Source organism: Zalophus californianus, chromosome 12 (assembly GCF_009762305.2).
Source record: "Zalophus californianus isolate mZalCal1 chromosome 12, mZalCal1.pri.v2, whole genome shotgun sequence".
NCBI lineage: Eukaryota > Metazoa > Chordata > Mammalia > Carnivora > Otariidae > Zalophus > Zalophus californianus.
Window position 1 is genome coordinate 90,118,925 of NC_045606.1, and position 6,384 is coordinate 90,125,308.

Genomic DNA, 6,384 nt, shown 5'->3' on the forward strand with positions numbered 1-6,384 from the left:
TCAGTCATTTACTTTTTTCACTCATTTGCCAGGCATTATTGGTCATTTTCAATGGTCTGGTGCTAGATATTCTAGGGTTCTTGAGATGAATGGGAGAGAGTCCCTGGCTTTAAGGGCGCATGGTGTGGGTGGGGTGGATCTTGTGGTAATGGTGAGTAACTATGACAGGGGAAAGATGAGCTCCTCCAGGGTCAACCCTGCTGGGAAAAGCAAGAGTTAAAGTCACTTGAAGGGGAGAAGAGAAGAGCAGGGCAGAATCAGAGCTCCACCTAGAGGACAGATTTGCCTGGGAAACCCTCCTTGGGTGCCTTCAACCTCTGACTCACAGTTTCATCCAAATTTCACAGCTGACATGGAGGATTTGCTTTTTTTCCTCCATGCATAGATTTCCACTGAAGGACAGTCATCTCATGTCCGGTATATATTTTCCTGAAGAGGCCATCTACGGCGATGCGTCAAGTCTTTAATATTATATTTATTCCAAATAACTCCAACTGAATTCTCAGATGTCACTTTCAGTCATTTCCTAACTGCCTTATCACATGGGCAATGTGAAATGAAACCACAAAGGAATCGAGAGTTCAATTTCTCTTCCAGAATAAATGGCAATGAAGTAACCAAAAGACAGTGATGATTCTGAAATAAATATTATCACCTTCTCCGTTTAGCCTTTTTGAGTTAAAGTTCCTCTTTTCTCATTAAAATGTTTTTTTTTTTAAATCACTTTTTTGCTGGAACTGCTTAGGACAAAAACTTTGTATGTACATATCTTACTGTAACTTGTGTGTAGTTATTTTAATGGTATTCACACATACACTGAGTGGCCCATAAGCTATTTGAAGGCCTATTTTTGTATCCCCTATCACACTCACTGACATGTAATGGGACAGTCGATATGTGTAGAAGTCTGTTGGGATTAAGAATAAAATAACAAGAAGTCCTTTGCCTCAATCTCCTTCCCCAACTAGGACTGTGCTCAAAGCATCCCCTTTAGTATTCATTTAAAAAAAAATTTTAGGTGTGACACCAAAACTCAATAGAGAATGGAGAGATTTGAGAGTTCTCTCATGAAAATTGAAGTAGAAACTCAGAGTCATGATCAATACTGAAACATCTGGAGAGAGAGGGAGGGGTAGGGGGCGAGATCTGAATATTTGGAAATGAATGTCCACATTTGGAAGTTGAGGGGAAAAGAAGCGGGAAAAAAAATGCTGAGAGGATTGGCCAAGGAAGTTGGAAAAAGTTAATATGTCAGGGAGGTTGCAGTAAAAGATAATCAGATAATCATAAGAAAGCAGTGTTGGCAAGCCATTTGTTTGATGAAATGACCTGTAACTTTTAAAGTGTTTTTCCAGAGATTGGGGGGGGGGGGGTATAAATGGATTTTCATTGTCTGACATCTCTTTTAAATGTATTTGTAATAAAGGATTTCACAAGTTAGCGCCATTTCCATATACAAATGGAATTGTAAAACTGTAAGCCTTAGAGAAAAGAAACTGTTTTATTTCTTGAGTATATTACATTGTCTAGCACAGTATTAGGGAGCTAGCATTTATATAATCAAAACTGTTTATTATGGTTAAATTGACTCGCCATAGGAGCAAGAAACATTGCATTGCTGAGGGAGGACCTGGGGGGATGGAGGTGAGTAATCCTGGCTCCACTGAAGTTGAGAAACTAGGGGAGAATGAAGCCAACACCTCTCATAGTGACAAAAGCATAAACTGATCCTAGCCAGGGTCTTAATCAAAAGGGAAACAAGCCAGGGGAGTCCACAGAGAGCACATTGGGCCAAAAAACAGATTTCAGTGAACCAGGTCAGAAAAATGTGAAAATTTCAGCTGGAAAGGCCCAGCCTTCCATGCATCCCAAGATATGGGCAACCCTTCCCGATACACAGGTCCATGAAGGTGTATACACCACCACAGATATGGCGAAGGAATTGGGAGAGACACCCTGGGACTTGTCAAATGGGAAATGATGGCGCTGGATGAATAGAAGGGAGTCATGAGAGGCCAGACGAGGGGGATAGGGAAGTGTTAAAGTTGGAAGAAGTGGAAACAAAAGGTTAGGAATACAGCATATGCTATTTGCCTTTTAAGTGACATTTTGGTTTGTACTAAGCACAGTTCTTAGAATTAAGAGTCAGTTACGATGACTCACTTGTTTCAAGATTCATATACAAAATTTAACTTTTTTTTTTTAACTAAGTATGATGTTTAGGAATCTAAGAATTCTGCTTTTAGGAAATACATCATGATTTTTTTTTTGATATGTCACTTTACCTAAACCCACTGTGAAGAAATGGTTAAAAAAACAAATCCTAGAAGAAATTAAATTTTATTTCTCAAACTATCTCAAGCATCAACTATTCACTGTATTCTTTGCCTATGCTGAAGAAATAGGGATTCGTGGTGAATGTGATCTACATAATGGAATCCACAATGTTACCATAAATATAACACCCTCTGACAATGTCACATTATAGCTACTCTTTTAAACTACAGACATTTTAACTTTTTTTTTTTTTTACCAAATATTAAAACAAGGCGGAACGAAAGACTTGTTATATTTGACAACCAAGAAAGATCGTATGACAGAGAACTCTGCCACATACAAGACTGGCATGAAGTGGGTGGAAAAATGGCTCGATGGATGGAAACTTGAATTGGCCATAAACATCAGGAATGAAGAGCAACTTCCCAGAGTCAGGCTGTGGCCCAAATCCCACTTAGGCCAGTTGGGTCTGAATGGAAAAAAGCCGGCCCAGCTCATAAAGAGAAGATCCATATCTGAACATTACTTTACCACAGAGCAAAGGCATGGCCTTGTGCCAAGAGGAGACAGAAGTTCTTCTGATTATTCATTAGAACAGCAGCCTTAACCTTTCAGAGAAGCCCCATTCAGCATCCCAGCAATGGAAGGGCACAGTTGGAGAGCCCGGACTCCCCCCAGGGCTCCAGAGTAAGCCACACCTTAAACTAGACTCCAAGGCACTCAGGTGTAGACCATGCTTGCTCTCTGATCCCCCTGGGTGCTCTCAATGCGGACATGACCTTCAGGAGAGAAGTCAAGGACCACTCCCCATATCCCTACGCTACCATATTAAAAGCAGAAGGGGAGAACTTTAATATATATTCCGAATTTTGACTTCCGGACTTCAATCTGCCGTTAGCTAACCACACATACCATTTAACTCAGTCTCCTGAGAAAATTTTGAAGAGCAATAAAAAAAAAAAAAAACCCCACCACATGTGAGAAAGAGGATCAGAATCCACGAGAGATCATTTACATGAGAAAGCGAGAGTATCTTCAAAGGGGGGAAAAAAGCATTTAAACCTAAAATATTTCATTCCTAAGATTGATTTTATTGATAAAAGTGATTAAACTATTTGGGGACCTTATTTCTCTCAGGTTATTGCCAATTATCAAGTTTCGTGAAAATTCAAACAAGGCAACTGGCTTTACTAGAGGAAAAAAAATGCCGATAAAAAAAAAGTGTCCTGCTACATATTGCTGTATGTAAAGACCAAATGAGGTGCATTGAAGCTCTCAATAAATTTGCAAATTTATTACTCCAAATATCATGCAAAGAGGTCTAGGAAACCACAGAACTATGTATTATTATATAATATATATATTCTATGTACTGTTAGATTATCCTCATTCTCTGTAATACCTCATTTAAACATCACATAATACAAGGTATATATTAACAAGATGTTAACTGGGCATTAACACTGCTCCCTCTTGGAAAATACAACGCAGGGAGCCTGGCGGCGCAGTCCGCTAAGCAACCCCACCTGATTTCAGCTCAGGTCCTGATCTCAGGATCGTGGGAATGAGCCCTGCGTGGGACTCTGTGCTCAGTGCAAAGTCGGCTTAAGACTCTCTCCCTCTGCCCCTTGCACGCGCTCTTTCCCTTTCTCAAATAAATCAATCTTTAAAACAAAGAAAATACAATGCAGTTGTATCCCCACGTGACCAGCTGAAAGAGAACACCTCCTGTGGTCCTGTATGGCTTCAGGTGGGCACTCCTCACAGATCTCACTCATGAGAAGAAAACTGTCCTAAAGGGGGCCTGGGAACAGTAGGGGTGGGGGTGGGGGGAGATCACCTTCTGAGGATGTAAAGCACAGTTAGAGAACTCACAGCACAAAAGTTTCCTAAAGCACAGAATAATGGAAGTAGGTTATTGTTGTTGTTTAAATAAAATAAAAAAATCTCCTCCTCTAGTTTCAATGAGAAACTACAAGTATTGCCACTCGAAAGGAACCCATAGCCCAAAAGGGGAAAAGAACTAATACCCGCTCTAATTTCCTTTGAATTTAACTGGACTGTGAGTGTTTTTTAATGATTTGGTCTTTAAAGTGCCTAATTTACTTAAAAAGGCACATAATGAAGATGGAAAATGCATGCTTTATTTTGTGCTGGGAGACCCTTCTTTTGTTTCGCTATCAATACCTTGAAATATCTCCACATATCAATTAGTCCCCGGTAATCACGGGGCTAAATGGGCTCTACTGTTTCATCAGCTTCACATTTGCCTGGAATGAAACTGCTTCCTTATGTTACTAGTCCAAAAGCTCTTCTTGGTAGCTCCTCAACCTCCTCCCAGGCCCTTGCTCCCACACTCACAGGCACATACCACCTTTCTCAAGCTGCTAAAGCAACATGCCCACCCAGACGAAAGATGCTCAGAGGGAAACTTTGATGTCCCACCCATTGTTCATTCTCCCTCATCTGCCTCCTCTCCGCCCCCCCGCCACTCCTATTTTTTTCAATGTATCCCCAAACTTACAAAGCAGCTGTTAACATAGATAACAAGAGTTAACAGCAAAGTGTGTATAAACTAGAGGTGTGTGTTCTGTTGTTTTTGTTAAGGAGAAAGAGGTGTGTCTGTGTGTGTTCAAGAGAGGAAGTTTGAGGTTTTGCATGGGAAGGAGGTGAGTACGTTCCTTGCTTTAAAAACGTTAATTTCTTAGAAACTAAGTATCCGGCAAATTAGTAATAAACATAGCCCACCTTTATGTACGTGAGCTGCGAAGTTCAAGTGCCTGCGTCCAGGGCGGTGATTAAAGGTAGCGGTCAAATGAGGAGACGGGTTTAAGGTGTGTCTTTTAAACTTTGAATGTGACCCTTTCTAGAGCCCCTCCCGGTCCGGCGGGCAGGACCAGGAGTGTTGCGGCTCCGTGCGGGATTCTCGCTGTCCCCCGGCCCTGGGAGGAGCAGCCCCCCGCAACGAACCCACGAGAGCCAGCGCGGAGGCCGCCGCTAGCAAGCCCAGGTGCGGGCGGAAAGGCGGAGAAAGGCCGGGACCCCGAGCCCCGCCGGCTCAGGCGCCGCAGACACACCTCCCAAGGCAGGTTTTACAAAGCGCGAAACCCCGGCGTGGTGTCCGGCTGGAAGCAGGCGCGCGGTGCACAGGCATGCAAGGCATGACCCAAGCCGCTTCCCTCCCACTCACCTACCCGCACCCTGACTCCCAGACCCGACTCCCCCCGCTCCCCCCGCTCCCCGGCCAGCTATGCCTCAGTTGGCCTCCGGAGCAAATCCGTTTTGGAGGCAGCCCCCTCGCAAGGACTACCAGGCAGCCTCTCTGCCACTCGTCCCGCCATCAGCGGCTGGCACCCGGACAAGTGGGCGAGGGTAAAGGAAAGTCGCCCCGGGCCGCCGCCGAGAATCGCGCGGCTTCCCACTTACTTGGAGTTGCAAACGCCGCACGCGCTCGGACTGCCTTTGTTGAACGCGGCGAGGCTCTGCGCTCGGTCGGTTGCCGGGTGGCCGCTGGCCGCGCGCCGCTGCTGCGCCCTCGCTCCCGGACGGTGACGGCCCGGGCTCCCGCTCCCCTGTGCCCTCTTGGGCTCGTCCTCCGCGTGGCGGCTCCCTCGGCGGGATTTGGGACGGGCAGGCGGGGAACCCGATCCAACCTCGGCCTCCGCTACGCCCTGCCGGGGAGGGAACGGAAGGGAAATGGAGAAGGGGAGGGATGAGCGGAGCGGGCAGGGCGAGGACGCAGGCTGGGCGAGGGAGGGAGCGCGCCTTTCCCTCGCGAGCTGATTGGGAAGCTCATTAAAGGCAGGAGTCTCCAGGGCCGCTCTCTCCCCGCAGGAGCGAGCACACGGGTTTGAACCAAGAGGCCCGGAGATGAAACATTGTTTTGTTGGGAGCAGAGCGCCGCACAACCTTTCTTGTCCAAACTTTCGGCCTGACCTGTGCTTTAGGTGGGTGCGCACCCCGGCTTCACAAGGGGGATCGCTTAAATGGACAGCTGATAGCATTTTAGGATACAATTTGGGCCCCAGGCTTTTTTTTTTTTTTCCAAATGATATTCGGGATGAAAGAGCCCAGTCTTCAAAAGCAGCCTCTCATTCCTCCCCACGC

The 6,384-nt window shown here is 45.6% G+C and overlaps 1 protein-coding gene across 1 annotated transcript in view; it reads right to left on the minus strand.

Moving 5' to 3' along the window:
- Window positions 1-5,970, minus strand: part of PTN (pleiotrophin) — a 97,351-nt gene extending 91,381 nt beyond the window's left edge. Inside the window, exon 1 of the mRNA XM_027573984.2 lies at window positions 5,704-5,970. The gene's annotated coding sequence lies outside the window, so the exon portion shown is untranslated. The remainder of the gene's footprint in view (window positions 1-5,703) is intronic.
- Window positions 5,971-6,384: the final 414 nt, after the last annotated feature.